The sequence below is a fragment of the Trichechus manatus genome, unplaced genomic scaffold (assembly GCF_000243295.1).
Source record: "Trichechus manatus latirostris isolate Lorelei unplaced genomic scaffold, TriManLat1.0 scaffold00033, whole genome shotgun sequence".
Taxonomy (NCBI): Eukaryota; Metazoa; Chordata; class Mammalia; order Sirenia; family Trichechidae; genus Trichechus; species Trichechus manatus.
Window position 1 is genome coordinate 21,074,258 of NW_004443969.1, and position 24,810 is coordinate 21,099,067.

Consider the following 24,810-nt stretch of genomic DNA (forward strand, 5'->3'; position numbering starts at 1 on the left):
CTTAGTTTTTCGGATCTTTGCTGTGGAGGGACGGCGTGGTGCTTCTGCTTAGAGCGCCATTTTGCCGGAACTCTCTAAATATCAATATTTTTGATAAGGAATTGGGAATCTGAAAAGTTAGGAGGCTCATGATGGTTTCTCTGACCACGTTATTACTGTTGTTAGGTGCCATCGAGTTGGTTCCGACTCATAGTGACCCTATGTACAACAGAATGAAACCTGCCCAGTCCTGCGCCATCCTCACCATCATTGATATGCTCGAGCCAATTGTTGCAGCCACTGTGTTAATCCATCTCATTGAGGGTCTTCCTTTTTTTTTTCTCTGACCCTCTACTTTACCAAGCATAATGTCCTTCTCCAGGGACTGATCCCTCCAGATAACATGCCCAAAGTATGTGAGACATAGCCTCGCCATCCTTGTTTCAAAGGAGCGTTCTGGTTGTACTTCTTCCAAGACAATTTGTTTGTTCTTTTGGCAGTCCATGGTATATTCAATATTCTCTGACCATAGCTACAGGATATCATAATTATTAGTCACTAAATCACCCAGGATCCTTCGAGGAAATGACAAGGCAAAGCATTGAGACTGAGCAAAGGAACAAAGTAAAAAAAGACATTAATTCTATTCAGTAAAACAGATTCTCTAAAATTTGTAGTCTCATAGCAATCTATAGTCAAACAACTAGATTTCAAATATCATTGTGCTTAATTTAAGTAGGATATTGTAATAATAACTAACTTTGCATTTACATTTTTAAATTTTATGTCAATACATTTGAAGAAGTGTTTTAAATTGCATTTAAAGCAAATTTTAATTACATTTATAATTTACAAAGACATCTTAAATAATTCCTTGAACTAACATGTGATATGCATAATTAAATTAATTTTAAATTAACTATATAACAAGATATCAAACCAACAAAAAAAAAAACCCAATGCCATCGAGTCGATTCCAACTCATAGCGACCCTATAGGACGGAGTAGAACTGCCCCGCAGAGTTTCCAAGGAACGCCTGGTGGATTTGAACTGCCAACCTTTTGGTTAGCAGTCATAGCACTTAATCACTACACCACCAGGGTTTCCATAACAAGATATAGGATTGCTAAAAGCTATATTAAATTGACATATTATGTTTTAAGACCAGGTAGTATAGTAAAATGTACATTGAAATTTAGGTTTGTGTTATAGCACCATCCAAAAAAAAAAAAAAAGCCTCTATGATCTGATGTTTAAAAATCTTACATCATTTGCTTTAAAACTACCTATTTATAAATTTTTTATAGTTTTTAAATTACAAAAAAATAAGAGTATCAGTTTTAGATTGCTTTTAGAAAACGTATCACAGCGGAATTAATGTGAAGACTTATTAAGTCTAATAAATAAATAACCAAATTTGATATAATAATTATTTTCTCTTTTATATGTTTTTTAAATGGAAGTAAAATGAATAATCAACAAATTTCATAATTAAGTGTACAATTCAATGAGTTAGTGTTATGCGTTAATGCACACTAGTGTACAATTCAATGAATTAATGGATAAATATATATACCCATGTAGATACTATCCCAATCAAGATACAGAAAACTTCTAGCACCCAGTGTATTCTCTTATGCCCCTTCCAGTCAATTCTCAGCCAGCTAAATAACTACCATTCTGATTTCTATCACATAAATTAGTTTTGCTTGTTCTTAAACTTTGTATAAATATAATCATACAGTATGTAATCTTGTCTTTGACTCTTAACATAATGATTTTGAAATCCATTCATATTATGGTTTTTATCCAGCACCCACTTCTTTTTATTGCCCAGTAGTGTTCCATGTGTTTTCCTATTTGAATATACTCCATTCTTTTGAATATACTCCAATTTGTTTTTCTATTTTCCTGTTGATCACCATGTTTGTTGTTTCCAGTATGGAAACGTTGTAAATAAAACTGCTATAAACATTTTTGTACAAGCTTTTTTGACTCTGCATTCTTTCATTTCTTTTTAATTTCTCTTGGAGTTTAATTATTGGTTCATAGAGCTGATGTATGTTTAAATTTATGAGAAACTGCATACACTTTTCCAAAGTGGTTGTACATTGTACCATTTAATACTCCTACCAATAAGTTAAGCACTTAGCTGCTAACTGAAAGGTTGGCAGTTCAAACTCATCCAGTGACTTCTCAGGAGAAAGATCTGGCAATCTGCTTCTGTAAAGATTACAGCCTAGAAAACCCTATAGGACAGTTCTACTCTGCCACATGAGGTTGCTATAAGTTGAAATTGACTCAATGGTGTCCCAAAACAACAAACCAATAATTTATGAAAGCTTTATTTTTTCCACATCTTTGTTAATTATTGATGTTGTCAAACTTTTATATTTTTGCCATTCTAGCTAGTGTGAAATGGTATTTCACATTAGCTTATTATTAGAATATTTATTCACCTCATTATTTCTTTCAATTCAATTTAATGTTTTCTTTCCTTGCTAGGAGAGACTCTTACAGTTCTGAATTAAATACTCAATCTCTGAGAATAAAATAATGTGTAACTATATACCAGGGAAAACCATCACACCACTAATGATGCTACTCCCAGGCTCTGTGAAATTGTTCATAACCTTCAGCCTTAAAAAACTTTATTCAATAAAACCTCAGTATTGGTGTTAGCCAAGAGAGCTAAAAGATTTGGGTATACATAGGTAATTCAATATACCTTTTGGTTTCTAAATCCTGTATTGTTAAGTCATACTTCATTTTAATATGGTTACACTATCTTTTAATACTATTATAAATGTAGAAAATAATCATACGGCATGAAAATAAGAATCAGAAAACAGAAAATAACCACAATAATTAATAATTAAATTAATAATGTTTTTAAAGTAATATTTTCTCAAAGTAGACATTTCAGTGCCAAACCTAGTGTTAATGTTTTTATCACACAGTTTCTTTAATATTAGGCTTTCTTAGTACCTTGGTAAATTGAGGCTGTTTATGACTGACCTATCAAAATTTGTTTCAAAAGTAAAATATCCGGTTAGAAGATAGTATTAACGTGTCTACATAGTAAGAAATCATCTATCTATTTTTGTTTTTTCTTTTTTCCTTTTGAAATGAATGGTTGGAAAAAAAAAATTGTTCAGTTGTTTATTTGGGTATAGCCCCAGCTTCCAAGACTTTACCTATTCAATTATGTCTGAGCTGACATCTGACTCTGGAGATTTCAAAGATTATAGGTTATTTCTCCTCTGGTACCAGAGGAATTAGGTCCTATTTAGGAGGACTTTGGCTTTGCATGGAAGAGTTGAAAGATTTCAGTGAAAATTATAAAACCGTGTAAAAATAACAAAGTGGTAACCACAGGACATAAAAATCTATCTGAATTCTTTAAAGGGTTATGAGTAATTTCCCTTGAATAAACAAGTTATTCTGAAAGGGTTCTAAAGTAATTTAGAGGGAAAGCCAGGAGAGCATATGAAAACCCACATGGCAAGCAAGATCACTTTTTAAAAAAGTTTGTCAATCTAATGAGCACTTAATTAAAGTCAACAGAGTCTCTAAGTCTCCAAGTAATTTTCAAAAAAGAGCTTTTGGGAAGAGAGAATTTTTTCTCCATGCTTGTCCTCTTTTTCTCTTGTTCTCCATTTCTCTGATAATTGAAAGCCTTTATAATGTTATCTTTGGGGTTTTATTCTTATTAAATTTTCTTTCTCATCCTGCTGCTGAGTTTAAGGTCAACCAAATATAAGCCTTTTTTTTTTTTTTCCTATTAAAATACTAATATTGTGAACTTAGAAAAAAATAAAGTTTTACCATTTTATTTCACTGGCCTCTAAATGTAGAGTCTTTTGATGTCCTAATTGGATAAAATGATCTTCCACTCCATGATTTTCCTTTCTTTAGATTATATATATTTAATCTCAGGTCCTTGGGTAGTACAAATGATTTGCTTTCAACTACTAACCTAAAGGTTGGCGGTTCACACATACACAGTAGTTCTGAGCAGAAAGGCCTGGTGTTCCACTTACATAAAGATTACAGCCAAGAAAACCCTATGGAGCAGTTCTACTCTGTAACACATGGGGTTGTCATGAGTCAAAATTGACTCGATGGCATTTTTTTTTTTTTAATCTCGGTTTGGTCATTTCTGATACAGTTTTGATCTACCTGCTTCTTGTCAAAAATGAATAAAGGGAGAACAACAGCCAGAAGTTGGAGAATGGAATATGATTATCAATTACTTAATGCTTTGTTAAGAAAAATAAATTACTAGTCAAATATATGACCATTTTAAAAAGCTTGGGAAATACAAGAATGCCTGTTATGTAATAATCTCATAATGCTGAGACAACTACCGTTCCTTCCTTGGACTATGGATTTGCTTTCTTTTCTGTGTAGAATAGCAGAATAGAGAGGACAAGGGAATGAATTAGCGAACTCAGAGATGTTCTGTAAAATGGCAGATGGGCTGTTTTGAAGGTAGGGTCATTCTCTGGAAAATCAATTAAAAAATAACATTCTATGGAATTTATGAATCTAAAAATTGATCTTCTAAAACTATCCATATCTGATTACCACTTGAAAATTTTCTCGTAACTTACCTATTTCTGCTGGATTAAGGAGAAATTCCTTAATACTATCCTCATTCATATTGTCAACCTTGTTATAATATGAATAACCTAAGGGATCTTCAGGTGGAAGTGTGTAAAAGAGAGCAGGTGACAAAGAAAAGGAAGTAAGAGGAACATCAGTTTCTTGCTTTGAAGACTTTGGAACCCTGGGGAGGATAGATAATTTACCTGAAGAGTAGAATAAGCATGTATTGTGAGTTAAAGATGGGAATTTAAAACTTCTTGGGTGAAGATTTCAAGAAGAGACGAACTCATTCATTGTGCTTTAGGGATGAAAGAGATGTTAAAATCATGTGGTGGATGTCTTTGCACTTGAAGTCTGTATCCCTATACCACACATTATCAGAGAGGGTTACTTTCCCCAGATACTTCTGCTCAGGGCAGCTAACAATAAGGTGCTCACAATTAGTAACAATTAGGGTCAGCAGAAACTGGCATTGCACAAGGTGTTGCCAACAGCTCAGGGAACAGAGGCCTTCCACACAACCTGGGTCTCTTAGCCAGCCCCTGCACAGGAGTGTAAATGTGCTCTTTCACACACACACACACACACACACACACACACACACACACACACACACAAAAGCATCACTGGATGTCAACAGACACCCCCTAAAAGTCCAAACATCAATCCAGACTCAACTGACTCTTTCCAAGATCTGGTAAACTCTGGAAAGTTTCTAGTGCCTCTCTCACACTTGCATCCACCAGGAACTTCTTTTTGGTTAAACAAGCTGCTGGCTTAAACCCTTTAGCCTTCATTCATCTGTGTGCTCTGATACCCAAAATCTATCCCCACAGTTCTCTAGTCTTCAGTAACACGATATCACTCTGGTCTTTCTCCCAAGCTTTACCTTTATGCCCTTCAGATGGCTCACTTAAGAATAAAACAAACACACGTCCATTTTCAACCTATCCAAGGAATTGTGTCCTCTGCCCCCATCCTGATTCTCCTCTGAGGATACTCTTTACTTCTCTTAAGTAGAGGTTTCTCATTTTCTTCAACCTATCCAAGGAATTGTGTCCTCCATCCCTCTCCTGATTCTCACCTTAGGACACTTTTTATTTTTTTTTCATAGAGGGGCTTAGAATTCATTAAAATGTACAAAACAGTTTGGTTAAATTTCTGTCTTTAGAAGAACAGGTAAACTATTCTACATTCATAATATATTTTTGTACTTTAGATGAAGGTTTACAGAGCAAATTAGTTTCTCATTAAACAATTAATATGCATATTGTTTTGTGACATTGGTTGCCAACCCCACGACATATCAACACGCTCGCCTTCTTGACCTTCTTTTCCCTGTTACCAGCTTTCCTGTCCCCTCCTGTCTTCTCATCCTTGCCCCTGGGCTGGTGTGCCCATTTAGACTCATTTTGTTTTATGGGCCTGTCTAATCTTTGGTTGAAGGGTGAACCTCAGGAGTGACTTCAGTACTGCGTTAAAAGGGTCACCAGGGGCTATACTCTGGGAATTTCTCCAGTCTCTGTCAGACAACTAAGTCTGGTCTTAGTTTGTAAGTTTGAATTTTGTCCTACATTTTTCTCCCTCTCTGTCAGAGACCCGCTATTGTGATCCCTGTCAGAGCAGCCGGTGGTGGTAGCTGGGCACCATCTAGTTGTGCTGGACTCAGTCTGGTGGAGACTGTGGTAGTTGTGGCATTTGGACTAATCTTTCCATTGTGACTTTGGTTTTCTTCATTCTCCCTTGCTCCAGATGGGGTGGGGCCAGAGGAGTATCTTAGATGTTCACTGACAAGCTTTTAAGATCTCAGATACTACTCACCAAAGTAAGATGTAGAACATTTTCGTTATAAACTATGTTATGCCAATTGAGCTAGATTATCCCCCGAGACCATGGTCACCAGCCCTCAGCTCAGTAATTTGGTCCCCTGAGGCCACTCTTTACTTCTCCTAAGTAAGAGGTTTCTCATTTTTTTATTCTCAGAAGACATCTCATATATCTTGGTGTTCACTCTCTCAATACTACTTCCAGAGTATTAATAGGGAGCAGGATATGTAAAAAAATTGTAAAAAAGTATCTTATCCATAGGATCTGACAGAGCACCTATGTTACAGACTACAACCTCTGTTCCTTTTGCTCCTCTTATGTATTTTCTCTGTTAGTCCCTTCTGCCTTTCTTTGTTGAGGTAGGTTAAAGATGGCTGCCCATTCTTTGACATGTCTCCCATTCAGAGGAGTCTAAATCCTCTACCCCTGAATCAGATAGGCTCTTTGACTACTTGATCAATAGAAAAGGCAAAGATGACACTATGCCATTTTCTGGGCCTATACCTTAAAAGACTGTCAGCTTGCACTTCCTGTCTCTCGGGATAAGTGTTCTTGGAATTCAGCTGGCATGCTGTGAGGTAGACAAAGCAGCCCCATGTCAAGGACCATGTGGAAAAAAATGAGGTCCTTTGTCCTCAGCCTTGGCTGAGCTCCCAGGCAATACTCAGCACTAACTTGTATGTAAACTGTATTATAAGTGGATTCTCTAACTCCAGTTGAGCCCCCCAAATTATGACATTTGGTATAGAAATCAACTGTCCCATGTTTTTCCTCCTAGTTAAAACACTAATAATCTCATTTCCTCTAACCGTCTACCCACCACCATAGCAATTCTAGTTATCTTTCTGGCCTTAGGATGAACTTTATTTTTCCAGAAAGATTTCCTTAAGCTCTAAAATCCAGGTTATATATCCCTCATATATGATCCTCTAACACACTGATTGTCACACTATGTTGCAATTTCCCATCTTCTTATCAGTAGATTTCACTAGTCTATAAACTCTGGGAAAATAGGCAATGTATTAGTTTTGTTAGTTTTATCCTCAACGCATGGCATTATACCTGACACATATAAAATATTTTTGAAAAAAAAAATGAATAACCCTCTTATTTTTCCAATGAGAAAGTTAAGGCCCTGAAAGTAAATTGAAGAACTCCAAATTATATAAATTTTGGGCATCCTTCTCCTGCTTGTGGTTTGAAGCCTCATATGACTGGAGTTGTATTTGACTGTAAATTTTGTACTTACGTACCTTGGAGTACAGGTACTGGTAAACTTTGGTGAGGGTGTGGGATCAGGGCTCCATTCTGTAGCATGCCTGAGTCCCAATGCTTTGAACACAGAGTCAGACTGACAAGACAGTGAATGTTCTTTCTGGCTTTCTTTCTTTCTTTTTTTTTTAAAAAGCATTAATTAAATAAGTCATTTTCTTTGCCGTTCAAGCATTTAAATGTGGATTTTAAAATTTATCCCTTTTTGGTGAATCGTCAACATCTAAATTAACTGTTCATCAGTTCTTTGAAACAAATATCTTTTAGGTTATAGTTGCTGCAGTGGCTGCTTCTTGACAACTGAAATAAATGGAAAACGGAACATTTGTTCAGTTCCGTTGATTTTCTTAATCACTGAACCTCAACACAATTTGTCTAGTAGAATTTGAGCCCCTGGTGGACTAAGTCTCTGTTTTATTTATCTTTGTAATTCTAGCAATTGGTATAATACCTAGTAAAAGGAGGTAGTTAATACATGTTAGGTGTGTGCATAGTTTTAAAGCTGCTCAATTCATTGTGAAAACAGTAAAAAAAGAAAAAAGAAAAACCACATTGTGCATTTTATAATTTGCTTATATAATTCAGATCTTATTTCTGGTTATGCTATGAGTACGAAGGCTGATCAACTTTCTGTCCTGAAAAAAGAAAGTGCTAAGAATTAAAGGTAGATATTTTCCCTGTATGCAAAAAGATTTTATATATAAAACTTTCTTTTTTCCTCTGCCGAAGAGGCATCATCAGAACTATAAACTCAGAGGTTGCTCAGTCCGCATTTTATTACTGTGGACAAGATGGTTAGTCACACAACTGTCAATTGCTTTGTTTTTCAGAAAGCATCTGTACTTACTTTTAATTTAAATATAAATTCCCTTTGTTGAAAGAAAACACTTAACCTTAGTTATGTTAGAAAGGCAAACAGCATAAAAACGGGCTATATACATATTTAAAATCATAAGCATAAAAATACTAATTAAGATAAAACACTATGCCACAGTCCCTATAATAAACACAAATTAATAAACCAATCAGGAATATGAGCACCATCAGAAAATTATGACATGAATTACATAATCTTTCAAAAATTAAGTTAAGGAAAATTATATGGACTTTGGTTATAGATCTAGTTAATTTTGATGTCTTTGAGGAATTTTTTTTAGACAATCTATATAAAAGAAAATCTTCTGTTAATAGAGTAGACTTTTAAAAAAAATAAGTTATGTTCCTTATATTTCCCCAAACAATCACTATGTGAAAGGATTTATTTAAAATCTGTCACCAACAGATGGAACTAGAATTTAAAAAAAAAATTGGACAGACTATTCTCTAAGTAAGATTCTGAGATAAAGACTTAGACATAAAGCATTTCTGACAGCTTCTTGGAGATTTGAAAGTGAAAAATTTAGTTTCCATTGTAATGGTTACCATTATAGTGGATGCTGTGGGGTGCTGTGCAGACCCCCATGCCCTTTCAGGACTGAGACATTCTCCCTGTAGCTGCGAAGTGCTGGTGGTTGACAGCTCTCAACTGAATCTTTCTTCCAAATCTCTTTTGTTGAGACTGTATCAAATCCAGGTCTTCCCTGTGTGCCTATGGGGCTAATCCAGAACATCCCCAAGGAACATCCATTGCACAGACAGATTCACAGTCTGTTTCCCAGAGAACCTAACCAAAGACAAACATTCAGACTGAAAGAAAACGTAGGCTATGTTAAGAATAATGCAGTTGGTTGAATAATAAATCTGACTAAAGAAACTTTTTGGTCTGAAAGTAGAAGGTACCCAAACACCCAGAGAGAGATTTTTTTTATGCAGATTTGACCAGGTGTTTGCTATGTAGACAAAGCATTAAAGACGCACACAAGCACGTGCGTGCACACAATCTGTCTCTTCATCCTGCTTCTCGTTGTCTCATCATATGACTGCTGGTGTTGCCCTGTTGTTAGCTGCCGTCGAGTTGGCTCTGACTCACGGCGACCTTATGCAGAACAGAATGAATGTTGCCCGGTCCTGCACCATCTTCACGACCTTTGATATGTTTGAGCCCATTATTGTGGCTATTGTGTCAATCCATCATCTCCTGGAGGATTTCCCTTGTTTTTGCTTATCCTCCACTTGAGGATCAGTGATTCCTTTAGTTGTTTCCTTGTTTCTTCTCATTTCCTTACACTTGGCACTTATTTATTTTGCTACAGCCAAATATACTCAAAATTTATATAAATAGAAAAAGACTAAATCTTTTGTCATGTGACATTTTCTAGACTATAAACATGTGAAATAAGTCATTTTCATGGGGGACGAAAGCAACATTTTTCACTTTTTCCCAAACTTACCTGGTCATAAGAAACTAGGGCACTTTTTAAAAATATGGAGATTCTGATTAGGTCATTCTGGAATGGAGATGGGTATATCTTCAACATGTTCCCACGTAAGTTGAATAACCAACTAAACCAAAAAAAAAAAAAAAAAGCCTGAAGAGAAGCCAATAGTTTAAAATCCTGCAACCTAGTGCTTCTCAAACTTTAATGTACATACATATCCCCAGGGTATTTTATTAAAATGCAGATTTTGACGCATTAGTTTTTGGCTAGAGCCAGAGATCTATAGTTAAAGCAAGCTCCCAGGTGATACTGATGATCCATGGACCACTTTGAGTAGTAGAAGTGTAGCCCATTCAGAGCAGCTAGAAGCTAGATCGTTTCACATGTGTGTCTCAATTAGCTCTTTTGGAAAATGTGTTCTTAAATCTTTAGTGCTTTTTATACAACAGCAAATGTCCTTTCCTCATTCTCTTTGTCATTGCCTTGTATTTAATATCTGATCCGAAGAAGGGACAGAAAGAATGTCCTTTTAAGTGATGATCAACACTACTTCTAGATATTGGAGATGCCTACGACTCTCACTCCTTGACCAAAGCTTTCTGACTCACATGTTCAGGGCTGACCTTGGGTAGACTAAAATTGATCATCTGCTTTACGTGTCCTTCAGTTCAGTTTAATAAAAATATTTTTAAGGGGGACAGGGAGCATCCTCTAGGAAAATGTTTATGTGACATGTTCTTTGGTGACAAACAGTGTAAAATTTGTCTAAAAAACCAAAAACCCATTGCCATCTAGTTGATTCCAACTCATAGCAACCCTATAGGACAGAATAGAACCGCCCCATAGGGTTTCCAAGGAACGACTAGTGGATTTGAACTGCCAAACTTTTGGTTACAGCCTGATCTCATAATCACTTGTATATTTTTAATTTAAAGGGAAAATTACTTGCGTGACCAGTATATGAATTAGTACCTCAAGGTTGATGAGCGTTAAATGAGTGTTGTGAAAGTTCCTTTATCACACCTATGTTCTCTTCCAATTCTGCTTTACTGTCTTGTCTTCTCACTTGGGTGGCCTCAAGGGTATAACAGCTGTGTTTTAGATAGCGATATTTTAGATAGCTATACCCCTTCTGATGAGAATGGATTTTGCAGTCACCTGTATATATGTGTTTCGTTTTCTCTTCATCTTTCCTGATTAAAACACTCTGTTATCATTCTTCCACTGTATTTATTGCTGAGACTATCTGGAAATAAAACTAACTAAAAAATAATTAGATTCAATTAAATAACAACTAAAGTGTCGGATAACTTTACTCAAAGTTTCCCTAGAATAGGGAAGGCTTTGTCACAGAAACCTAAGTCCTCCTGGATCTTCCTTTCACTTGGTTTTGGCTCTTATTTGAATTGAGTGGTATTTTCTTTCAAACCCTCAAGAAGACAGCTGATGATTTTTTTCTCTAATTTCAAGCCAATGATTAATATTATTTCAAGGCTTTCCTCTTATTCTTATTTACTTTTTCCTTTAAAGGAAAAAAAAACAGGTTTGGAAAGTTAATTACCTGCAGAGACATACCTATATTATTAAACAATTTTAAATCAAATGTTACGTTAGAGAGTCCATTTTTCATTTGTGATAATTTGTAAGAAGTATAAAATATTTTCATAGTCCAGGTGAGTTGGTTTGTTCACTTTCACAGTTTGGAGTTTTCCTTCATGTGTGAGAAAAACAACCCTTTATTGTATGCTGTTGTTAACTACTGCAAGTCTCCCAGACACCTCCTCTGGCTGAATTATGGAAGGGTAACTCAGAGTCTAAATAAGAAAGGATCATTGAGCTACTTGAAGCAAAGCTATGGATTAATACTAAGATGATTTGCAAAGGTTATTTCCATGAATTCTGCTCTCCTCTCCTTGCAACCTCAGGAGTCCTAGGTAAAACAGGAAAGCAAAGCAAAAACATGTTTGTCTTCTATGGTTTCCAACTTCTTTTAAGTAAATTTGTTCCCTGGCAATGCCTTTTCCTACCCATTGTTCTCAAACTTTAATGTTCTTCAGAATGCCCTGGAGGGTTTCTTAAAACACAAATTAGTAGGACTCACCTACAAAATTTCTGATTTAGGAGGTCTGGGGTAGGGCCAAAAATCTGAATATCCAACAAGTTCCCAGTGATGCTACTGATCCAGAAGGGAGCCCAGGTGGCACCGTGGTTAAGAACTCAGCTGCTAATCGAAAGATTGGTGGTATGATCCCACCAGCCATTCTATGGGAGAAAAGACCTGGCCGTCTGCTCTTGTAAAGATTACAACCTAGGAAATCTTATGAGGCAGTTCCACTCTGTTTTATAGGGTCACTCTGAGACAAAATGGACTTGACAGCACACAAGAACAACCCTGGTCAAGAGACACTGTTTTGAGAATCACTGTGCTACCCTGTTTTCAAGTTTCTCCTCCACAGTCTATGGGTCTTTTCCTCCTACACTAAACACTCTCTGAGTCTTCATTGATTAAAAAAAAAAAAAAAATTAACTCTGTATGCACACAACAATATTACCACATCTCAGCAATGCTATGTAAGCTAAAGAAACCAGATGCAAAACAAGTACATACTGTATGGTTCAATTTATATATACAATTCAAGAACAGGCAAAAATAACAAAGATGATCAAAATCAGAACAGTGATTGCCTCTGAAGGTGTGGAAAGGGTGGCTGGAAAGGAACACAGGAGAACCTTCTGAGGCAATGTAAACATAGGTATACATTTGTCAAAACTCAGCCAACTTATTCCAAATACCTGTAATATTTTGCATATTTACATTGTTCCTCAATAAATAAAAGCAATTATGACTACCAAAAATGAAAACAACCAACCAAACAAACTAAACAAACCTGTTAAACCAATTCAGATGAAAGAGCATAAACTTAAAATAGGTCTGCCCTCAAGGGCATCTGAATTTTAATGGATTAACAACCCACTAAAAAAAAACAAAAACAGACAAAAAACCTTTTAATAGTATCTAGGGATACTAAATAAGGAAGAGGTAGTACACATCCTAGTGTAACCACACATCTTCTAAATTGCTTACAAACAGTTCTCCAATCCAAGGATATGTATGTGTACCTAAGAATCATATAGCAGTAACCAGACAGTTTCTTATGCAGTGCTATTTCAGAGTGAAGTATCTTCCTGATGCTAGGAAAGGTCCTGATCCAGCTGCTTAGAACAGGAAAGCACAGAGCAGTGGGGAACGCAGGGTGGTGGCTGGGTAATGATAACATGGAAGACATTTCTTAACATTGGATTTGGTGTTTTTTGGCCCTATTATGCATATTGAAATTTAAAAATTCATCACTGTTTTTCAGTTTTTAAATTTACATAAACTAAAAGGCATATCTGTGTTTAAGAAAAGTCCTCCTTTCCTAGGAAATGTCCAATGGCTGCATACGTATATATTCACCTTGGAAACTTGGAAAAACACACCCATGACTCACTAGGAATTCAGTGGGCAGAGAATGGCACAAAGACAGCACTTGGCCAGCTCTAGATAATGGAAGGAAAGAAATGGATTGCTCAGGAATATGGTTCCTTACATTTCTTTTGCTAGAACTGCCTATCTGAAAGACACGCTGTCATACAAGTTATGTGGAGTAAGTGTGGGTCTTATAGTTAGAAAATTTCAGTTCTAGGTTTTACTGCTAACATTTTGAATGTCTTTGTATACAAATGAATATTAAAATGGGAATAATTATCCCTGACCCATTTATCATATAAAGAAAGCTACTCTGTGAAATAAAAGATAAAAAATACTTTCAATCATCAAAATATGTTATTCAAATGCCAAGTATTATTTCTATTTTTTATTGACATAAAACAGGATATTCTTGTATAAGTACTAGTGGCAAGGGTGGTGGTGATAGGGGTGCATTACAAACATAATTTAAAAGTAAAAAATGCTTGCTTTTAAACTCTAGGTGTATCTTTTTCCAAAGTGTGCTATGAATATAAGGATTATCTAATAATCTTGTCATTGTATACAAATAAGGAAAATGAGGCCCAGAAAAATTAAGTGACTTACTCTATTTACCACAAATGTTTATTTACAAGATTGGGACTAGAATCCAGATAGCTCTTCACTCTCAACTTCAAGGAGTAAAAGAGACCTAAATAGTGAAAATTTGTCTATTTATTTGATAATGACTATCAGGACTAGAAATCCTAGCGGCATAGTGGTTAAGAGCTACGGCTGCGAACCAAAAGGTCGGCAGTTCAATTCCACCAGGCGCTCCTTGGAAACCATACGGGGCAGTTCTACTCTGTCCTACAGGGTTCCTATGAGTCGAAATCAACTTGACAGTAACGGGTTTGGTTTGGTTTCTATAAGGGCTGATTTTAATACCAGGATGTATACCACCTCTTCTTTATTTAGAGGAGGACTTGACTTCCTCATCGTGATGATACTATTCCTGTAATCTTTCATGTAATAGGGATTAAAAAATAAGTGAAATATATGAAGATAACTATTAGAAAGTGGATTATGCTGCCATCCTAATACAAGTGCAAATGATCTCTTTATAGTTTAGTCCTTGGTTTCTAGGAATTTGTCTTTTTACAAAAGGCAACAAATATTTGTACTATCAATTAAATTTCTTCAAAAATTGTTACTGTTCAGAGAGAGAAAATGCATTTGGGGAATCTATTTAATGAAACTGAGTCTTTTGAAAGATGTTGCTGTCATCACTATGGGCCATTTGGTTCACCTGCTAATTCCCAAGAACTTGTATATAGCAAAAGGTCTCTGCCCGAGGTAGTCCCCCCTAATGGTAGAGCCAAATCAGTAGAATGTATTGGATATATATAAATGTTTTGTCACCTTCCCAGTACCAGAGAGCTCAAATTGCCGAACATTTCATTCCCTTTTGTGGCTGAGAAACGTGTGTTCCTTATTATAAAAGGTTTGGGGATGCCATACTGTGTAATAGCTCAGATGAGCGAAAACAAATTTAAATATAAGCAATGCACTGGCTTATACTTTGCATGTTGTAAATACTCTTAGAAACAGTATGGGGCCTTATTAAATTTGAACCTCAGGTCTTTTAACTTCACTGAGAAAAGAGAACAAATGGTAAATGCATGAGAAAATAAGTAACTAACCTCTGTGATTTCCCACTCCAGCTCAAGCCTAGATATTTTTGTCAGTTGTTAATTACAGTCATACTTCTCTAAAGCATTTTCTTTTATTTTTTTAAGGAGAAAAAAAAGGAAGAGAAGCATTTTGAGGGGAAAGGCTGAACCATGCAGTGAAGGTTCACATTTTTCTGAGTGGAGAGGAACTTATTAGGTTGAAGGCAATTGGCATGGCTGCCTGCTGGAAAAGAGGGAAGTGCAGTAGACGGGAGTGGGACAAATCTAGATCTAGATTCACAGAAGAAAATGGCAAGAACCCTTGAAAGAGTGAAAGAGTAGGGGACATCTCAGGGGAAAGATGAGATAAAAGCACGATGAGATGTGAATATGTTCATTCAGCCAAAATATCTGCACCATATTGCATTCAGTGCTCACTTTTCTCTTTTTCCACATAAATACTTGTATATGATGGTGTTATGAATTCAATCATGTCTCAAAATATGTATTGAATTCCTGGCCCTTGTACCTGTGGATATGATCCTCTTTAAACATTGGATTTTTCTTTTGTTATATTAATGAGATCATATCAGTGTGGGGTGTATCTTTATCCTAATCACTTCTGTGTTATAAAAACAGTGGAATAGACACAGAGACACACACACACGCAAAGTGAAAGACAGAAGCCAAGTGAGGAACATCTATAAGACAAGGAATGCCAAGGAACCAAGCAATACCCCAGGGCTACTGACAAGAAAAGAATGGACATGGCTGATTCCCTTATTTGAACTTACAGTCTCCAGAACTGTGAGAAAATAAATTTCTCTTCTTTAAAGTCACCCACTTGTGGTGTTTGTGTTACACAGTACTAGGTAGCTAAGACAGATGGTGTATTGATCCCTGAAGTCTCCAACATTGTGACTCTTCCTCCTGTATCTCATACATTTAGGAGAGTTCTAGTTTAAGGGCAAGAAGGAAAAGTAGCATTTCCCATGAGGAGGAATTAGGATGCAGATAAGTAAATTAATTGATTTAAGTTCATAGAGTTAAATGACTAGTGGGATTTACACTAGTGCCAGAAGTCCTGACCCCTCACCCTGTATCATTTTTAGAATTTTTGCGTTGGATGTGACTGTAGTGTTTGCTTAGTCCAGTCCTCCATCATCTGATCCACCTTCCCTTGGAGGTTAAAATACTGAGCTAGCATTGCACCGGCCCACCTCAGCCTTATTTTGACAATACTTTCAGAATGAGTGGTAGCTTCTATCAAGGACATTGAGGAGGTGTTTTGTTGAGCATGAAACCTTGGGCTTCTCTGAAATGTCTTAAAATGCCCGTTACTGTTTTGATTACTTTCTTATTTTTCTACGCAGGCACCTGTTGACAGGAAACGCTGTGGCCACCATTCATTGCATTTAAGTAATCAAACAGCCACAAACTGTCACTGTCACTTTCATTTCCTGTCATCATTCACTTTCTTTAGCTGTTCATAGGTTATCAGTGAAGCTAGATTTCTCATGCGTCTGTGTATCAGAAAGGGAAAACTGTAGGTGTGTGCAGGTGCTCAGAAAGATGTCAGAGGGCAGCAGTAAATGCTTGCAACCTAGCTCCTGGCTTTCAGCTTATGTCATTCACCTGCGGTTTTTAGAAACGCATTTTTGTTTCTGGGATCAAATGGAAATCCTAGCCTTATTGCTGCAGGATTTCCTTAATCCTCCCACAGTAGTTAAAGACTATCCCTAGCTTCACTTTGTTTGTTGTAGCTTGTGCAGAAGTGATGCAAGGCAGGCTTAACTTCTTCCATCAGCAGCTACAGGAGAAATCTTCGTGATGGTAAGAATTGGATTTGGTTGTCCTTCACGAGGACCTTTCTCCCAGCTGTTTCTGTATAAATGTATGTCTGTATAGCTCTGAAGACTATCAGGAAGCAGGTGTTTTTCTATTAATAGCCAGGATGTATCAAAGGAAGGAGAAGGTACAGCAGTATGTGAAAATCAGGTGGTCCATGGTTGAATACTTCGTACACAATAACTAATCACTCAAAGCTTATATCTATTTATAATAAAGTCTGTAATTACAAACCAGGTGGCTGTGGTTAGGAGATTGTGGGGTTTTGAAGCAGGTTACTTGACTCACCATTGCAGCTTTAGAGGAGATGTGACCACCTGGGTAGTGGACATTTAGCGTGTGTCTGCCTATAAGCTGCACACGTGTGCTCTTCCCTGGCCTCACTATGCACTGTCTTCTAACTCTGCAGAAACACAAGTTGCAATCTACAAGTCTCTCCCTCCATAGGCACATATAATGGCTAGAAAATTTTATATGATATTCTGTGGGCTTTGAGCCCAAAAGTTTTGTTACATTTTTTCCCGCTGAATTTTATTTTGAATTGACACAGATCAGAGTTTGCTGGTGCGGTACTTTGAAATACAAAATGTCACCGTATTACTTGACTTTGTGCTTATAGAGTCTTCATCTTTTCCTTTTTTTAACTTCAGAATCCAGAAGAATGATTGGATTGGTGTCATAACGGCACTAGAATATTTTGAAAGTAAATTTATTGGCAAATTGTCAAATATTTATTGAGTAGCTCTTATAGCTAATGACTGTATTAGGATATGTAGGAAGTATATGTGTAGGAGATGGCTCCTGTTCTGAAGGAGCTTTCTCTTAACTGGGAAGATAAAATATGCTTACATGACAAAAAAAGCTGTCTATTTTACATCCTTCTGTATGGAGGAGTTCCTGGGTGGTACAAATGGTTAAGCACTCGACTACTAACTGAAAGGTGGGTGGTTAGAACCCACCCAATGGTGCCTTGAAAGAAAGGCCTGGTGATCTGCTTCCAAAAGGTCACAGCCACTGAAAAACCCAGTGGAGCACAGTTCTACTCTGCAACACATGGGGTCACCATGAGTCAGGATCCACTCAAGGACAACTGGTTTCTCCCTGTATGGAGCATTAGTGCTCCAGTGGTAGAATTCTCACTTCCACAAGGGATACCCTGATTCAGTTCCTGGCCAATGCACCTTATCCACAGCTTCTTCCTGCCAGTGGAGGTTTGTGTGTTACTATGACGCTGAATGGAGCCCTGGCGGTGCAGTGGCTAACCAAAAGGTCAGCAGTTCAAATCCATCAGAAAACCTGACAATCTACTTCCAAAAAACAGCTAGTGAAAACCCATGGGTCACAAAGGTCTGATCCAGTTTTACATAGGGTCACTGTGTGTCAGGGGCCGAATCTATAGTAGCTAACAACAACAACAATAGCTAGCATAGACAATGTGTGCTAAAGCTGATAAGACATGGGAGATTACTATGCAAAGGAATTGGTTGCATTTAAATGCTTAGGAGAAAGGCAGAGCTAGACAGAAGGATAGAAGTTAAGTAAGTAAAACAGGACAGTAAAGGGCATTTAGGTCTAGAGATTGTATTAGTTTTTTATTGCTGTGTAACAGTTTCCCAAAAATTTAGTTGCTTAAGTAACACCTATTTATTTTCTCAGAACCCTGAATGGTACAAACTTTTAATGCTTTTGGCTGGAGGTTGGAGGTTCAATTTCACCCAAAGGCACCTCGGAAAAAAGGCCTAGCAATCTACTTCCCAAAAAAAACAGTCATTGAAAACCCTATTGAGCACAGTTCTATTCCGACACACATGGGGTCACCATGAGTAGGACTGACTTGATAGCAACTGGTTTATTTATTATGTCAGTTCTGTAGGTTGGGAGTCCAGCCTGACTGGCCTGGTATCTCTGCTCCAATTCTCCCAAGGCTGAAAGTAAGATGTTGGGCAGCTACATTACTTTGTGTAGCTCAGTGTCCTCTTCCAAACTCACATGGTTGTTGGTGGAATTTACTTTCTTGCAGCTGTATGATTGAGGTCCCTGTTTTCTTGCTAGCTGTTGGCTGGGGACCATTCTCAGCTCCTAGAGGCCACTCTGGTGCTTGCCACGTGGTCCTAACATAGGCCCTCTCACAATACTGCAGCTTACTTCTTCAAGGCAAGCAGGAGAATGCCTGCTGCTTTGAATTTTCCCTTTCAAGAAGGGTCTCGTTCTGCTTTTAAAGGCTTGCCTAATTAAGTTAGGCCCATTGAGGATGAAGTCCCTTTTAGTTAACTCAAAATCAACAGATTAGTCAACCTGATAAGTATCAGGAATGGAATCCAATCATAGTCACATGTCATGCCCATAGTGAATGTGAGGGTGTTATACATGGTGCGTACAACAGGGGGTAGAAATGTTGGGAACCATCTTAAAATTCTTCTGCACAATGATAGAAACAAAGTGACATGAGGTGATTTTACATGGTGTGTTTAGAACATAGATCAACGTAACTACAGATATCAACTGTGAAATAATTTTATGTCTGCAAGTTTAGAAATAAACATCAGGGAAAACACATCCCTCATGTCTTAGCCATTTTGATGGGTTATATGTTCATAGTGTAGAGTTGAAAATGAGGGAGTATGAGGACCCACCATCCAGTGGGCTTAATAACCTTGAAAGAAATATTGTCATGTCAACTCTGACTATCGAAAGTCATTGATGATTCTTACAGCAGAGTCAGAAAACTTGAGCCTGAGGCTTTTTTTTTTTTTTTTTGTACAGCTCTCCAGCTAAGAGTGCTTTCACATTTTTAAAGTGTTGTTAAAAAAGGAAAAAAGAGGAGGAAGAAGAGGAGTTGAGGGAAACGGAAAAGGAAACGGAAGATAACGACAAAGAAGAGGAGGAGGAGGCATAGGAAGAGGAGGAGGAAGAAATCGGTAGGAGGAGAAAAAAAGAGACCATATATATGTGGCCCAAAAAGTCTGAAATATTTATTATTTGACCCTTCACAAAAAAAGATTGCTGAACCCTGGCCCTAAAACCTAGGCACAAAACCAAAGGCAATCTTATAACCAAAAACCAAACCCACTGCCATCAAATCAATTCCAACTTAGAGTGACCCTATAGGAGAGAGCAGAACTGCCCCATAGGGTTTACAAGAAGTGCCTGGTTGATTGCAACTGCTGACCCTTTGGTTAGCAGCCATAGCTCTTAACCACTATGACACTAGGGTTTCCAAGGCAATCTTAGAACTTGTAAATTTTAGAGCACAGGTGGTAAAAAATTCACATCAAAGTTGTATTAAAACACGAAAAAAACCTCAGGTCTCACCTTAAACTACAGTACCCAGAAAGACACCTGGACAGTCTATGTGTGTGTGTAGAGGGTGGGGAGGGAAGGAATTCTCATGTCCCTGGGTAGATATTCAGTAGCCCGAGTACAACTCTGAAGCTTAGTGTACCACTAGGACACTGTTTCAGTTAGTCTTGCAAAACTCTGTGGTGTGAAACAATAACTAATATTACTTTGCCTAATCTAAAATTTTATGATAATTGTTTTGTTGTATTTATATTTTTATTTATTGTGTCTTACATTTATTAGCTCCTTTGGATCTGATTGTGTATGTTTTCCCAGTTTTAAGAATTTTTATTCTATTAATATTTTGATAATTTATTGTGCCATACTACACAACGTTTACATGATCCCATATCTCTAAGTTTTTGTAGGAATTACTTGTCACCTTAGCTACCTCTTCGTCCATGCATACCTAGACTACCACTTCCTCCATCCTGATTTATCCCTTATCATTTCTCCATTAACTTTACATTATCCAATACTTTATTAAAAATCTTTCTTGGCCTAGTGAATTTCTTTTTAGACTGTCTATTGTAAGTGATTTATTCCTTATCAATCCTTAGCATCAGTTTAATTCATTCTTAAGAAGGAGATGTTGTAAATATGTATAGTCAGTCTGCCTTCTTTAACTGGAAGCCAAAATTCTGCTTTTGTAAATTTTTTTTTAACTCTTCTTTCAGCACTGTAAAGCATGCCATTCTATTGTGTTATAGCTTTCGTGACTTCTGAAAAGTAGTCTGCTGTATTTATCTTTGTTATTCAGTATGTAATTTCTCTTTTTTTTTTTTTTCCTCAAGAAATTTGCTAGGGTTTTTTTTTTGTTTGTTTGCTTTCTTTTTAATATCCTTCTAAACATTCTTTGAGTTTCTTGGATATGTAGTTAGACTAACTCATACGATTTCACAACACTTGGCTGTTCTATATTTGTTGCTGTTGTTGTTGTTTTGTTTTTTCATCATTTTTCTCTTTGTTTTTTAGTCTGTAATTTCTGTACAACTAGCTTCAGGTTAATTGGCTATTTCCTTAACTGTGTTGTAGCTACTGATGAGCCCATCCAAGGCATTCTTCATCTCTGTTACTGTGTATTTCATTACTGTCATTTTGTTTGATTCTATCCTACAGTTTCTATCTCTTTGCTGAAATTATCCATTTGATATGGCGTGTTGTCAGTGCATTTGAAATTTAACTTGTCAATAATAGTTATTGTAAATTATCTGTTGGATAGTTCCAACATCTGTATTATATCTGAGTCTGGCCCAAATGACTGCTTTTTTCTCCTGGGAATTTTTTTTCTGTTTTTTTTAATTTTTATGTTCTGTATTTTGTTTAAAGCCAAATGTCATATGTACAAGAGTAGAGACTGAAGTAAAAGGTTATATGCCTGAAAATAGGCACACCTTTTCTCTGCTAGTCCTTTGGAGAGGGAGTTTGAGTTAATTTACTTAGGAGGTGGAGTTTGGTTTGAGATTTGTAGTTGCCGCAATTATCCTCTGTGCACCCAAAGCTTCAAATTCCTCTAGCGATATTTTGCATTTATGGTGGAGGCTGGTTTGTTGGAGATTTTTGTTACCTGACATGTTAGCCTGGCAGTGGGGTGTGGGGGAACATTTTTTCTGTTATTCTGATTAAGCCTTAGTGTTAGACAAGTGAGGTCCCAGGGTAAAGCAAATGGTTTGCACTATGCTGCTAATCGGGGTGCTTGGTTGTCTATGCCGTGAAATTTGGAAGACAGCTACCAGGCCAACCAACTGGAAGAGATCCATATTTGCTCCCATTAAAAATAAAGATGATCCAACAGAATGTGGAAATTATCGAACAAAATCATTAATATCACACACAAGTAAAATTTTGCTAAAGATCATTCAAAAGCAGTTGCAGAAGTACATACACAAGAAACTGCCAGAAATTTAAGCTGGATTAAGAAGAGGACATGGAATGAGGGAAATCATTGTTGATGTCAGATGGATCTTGGCTGAAAGCAGAGAATACCAGAAAGATGTTTACCTGTGTTTTATTGACTATGCAAAGACATTCCACTGTGTGGATCATAACAAATTATGGATAACATCCTGAAGAATGGGAATTTCAGAACAGTTAATTGTGCTCATGAGGAACCTGTACTTAGACCAAGAAGAAAGGGATACTGTTTGGTTTAAAATCAGGAAAGGTGACTTCCAGACAACATGGCGCTATAAGCAGAAGCACCACGCCGTCCCTCCATAGCAAAGATCTGAAAAACTAAGCCGAACAGAGAAAACGGTAATCCTGAAACCCTAAGCATCAAATGAAGAGATAAAGAACTCAGCCAAGCACTGAATGAAATAAGAAACTGACAGAGAAAAAAAGCAAGGAGAGATACATGCAAAGGTCCCCTATCAGCTAACACAGTATGGACTTGCCATCTTGGACTCCTACCAGAGACCAGTGAACAGGGGATACGAGAAAGCAGCTTCACAGAGCTTCCAGCAAGAGACAGAACAACTGGTAAACAGCGATATATGCTTTCCCACCCCCCCCTTCACCTCCACTCGGCCTCCTTTGCTTCCTGCAGCCACAGTCTTTTGGCTGAGAAGCACCGGCTTCACTGCAGTGCTGCTTGGATTCCATCTGCCTGCACTGGCTGGCTTCCTAAGTGCCATTTGTTGGCTGCTGGTGCTGCTTTTTTCTGCTTCTTTAGATTTCTTGTCTACCTACCACCACCTCCCCCTCCTTTCTCTCAAATACCTGGCTCCATGCACCATCTTTGCTTATCCTGAAAGGTTGTGAAACATGGTTCAAATGTGAGACAGCTTCCCGGCCCATGCTGCCACCCTGGTGGAATCCTGGGGCTTTTTTTGGTTTGTTTTGAATTGTTTGTTTGTTTGTTTTCTCTTTCTTTCCTCGAATTGGGAGCCTGATCTAGCCGGGCAGTACTATGTGGCTTGGGACCTACCCCCTCGGTTTGTGCAGAAGTGCAGAGGGATCCCTGTAGGCATTTCTTTTTTCTTGTTTTTTGTTTTTTTTTTTTCCTTTTTTTGGGGGTGGTTTCTTGTTTTTCTTTTTTTATTGGTTTCTTTTGTTTTATTTTCCCTCTTTTTCCCTTTTTGTCTTTCTTCTTTACTCAGTTTCTCGTCTCTCTATACTTTTCTTCTCCTCATATCTGTGAATACATGGCACTGAGTGACACCTCTACGCCTTCTAGCCAGGCTGTACTTCATGGCCTGGGAGCAATTTCCCCAGACCTTGCAGCCTCAGTGGTGGGATCCCTGGAAGTTTTGCTTTTCTTTTTTCTTACTAATTTTTATTTATTCATTTTTTTTCTTTTCTTCTTCTTCTCCTTTTTGTTTTTCTCCATTTCATAGTCTCTCATCTCTCCACTCCAATGGCAAGCTCCCCTAGCACACTTTTTTGATGGTTTGTATGTTTTTGGCTTCTGTCCCTCTCTCCTCTCTCTTCTCTCTCCCATACCCATCTTAGCTCCACACATCACAATCTCGCCCCTCCATCCTGCCTACCTGCACCATGCGCTGAACTTCACACTGCCTACCAGAACCTGCCCTGCACTGATTACCGGCCCACCTTGGTGGCCATAGTAAGTGCCACAAACAACACTTCTTAGCAACTCTCCTTCAGCTAGACCTGCCCTGCTGTACCATATCTGAGTGACTGACCCTGACCATTGGAGAAGGAGGTGAAAAGTATTGTGCCTACAGACAAGCAAACAACAAAGAACACACAGCCCACTTGGTCAGACATAGCCAAATAAAACAAAAAAATCAGGATGAAACTAACAAATCTACAAAAAATAAACGAGAAAAATAACAACTGAATGCCTCAAAGACAGCAGACAATGTCAAAACATTTTCAAAAACAGGACAGGATGGTTCCAGTAAGTGTCCAAAATAAAATACCAGATGACTTTCCAGTAGAAGAAAAGGCACTAGAACTACATGATAGGGAAGTCAAATCTCTAATATTCAGAGCTACCCAAGAGTTGAAGCAAAAAGCAGACAAAAATGAGGAAAAAATAGACAAATTCATGTAAAAGGCAGACAAATTCATGGAAAATACAGACAAAAAAAATGGAAGAATTCAGGAAACTAATACATGAACAAAATAGCAAAATAAATTCACAACTAGAAATCATACAAAAACAACAATTAGAAATCCAAAAGGTAAACAACAAGATCTCAGAAATGGACAGTGTCATAGAAGGGCCGAGGAGCAGGTTAGAAATGGTGGAAAACAAGATCAGCGAAACTGAAGACAAACACTTGGATATAACTCTGTTTGAGGAAAAATCAGAAAAAAGAACGAAGAAAAATGAAGATACCCTGAGAGCTATGTGGGATACAATCAGAAGCAAAAATTTGTGAGTGATCAGAGTTCCAGAACAGGGAGAGAAAACAGAAAACACAGACAGGATCATTGAAGAACTGCTGACAGAAAACTTCCTTAATATCATGAAAGAAGAAAAGCTGGCCATCCAAGAAACTCGACAAACCCCATATAGGATAG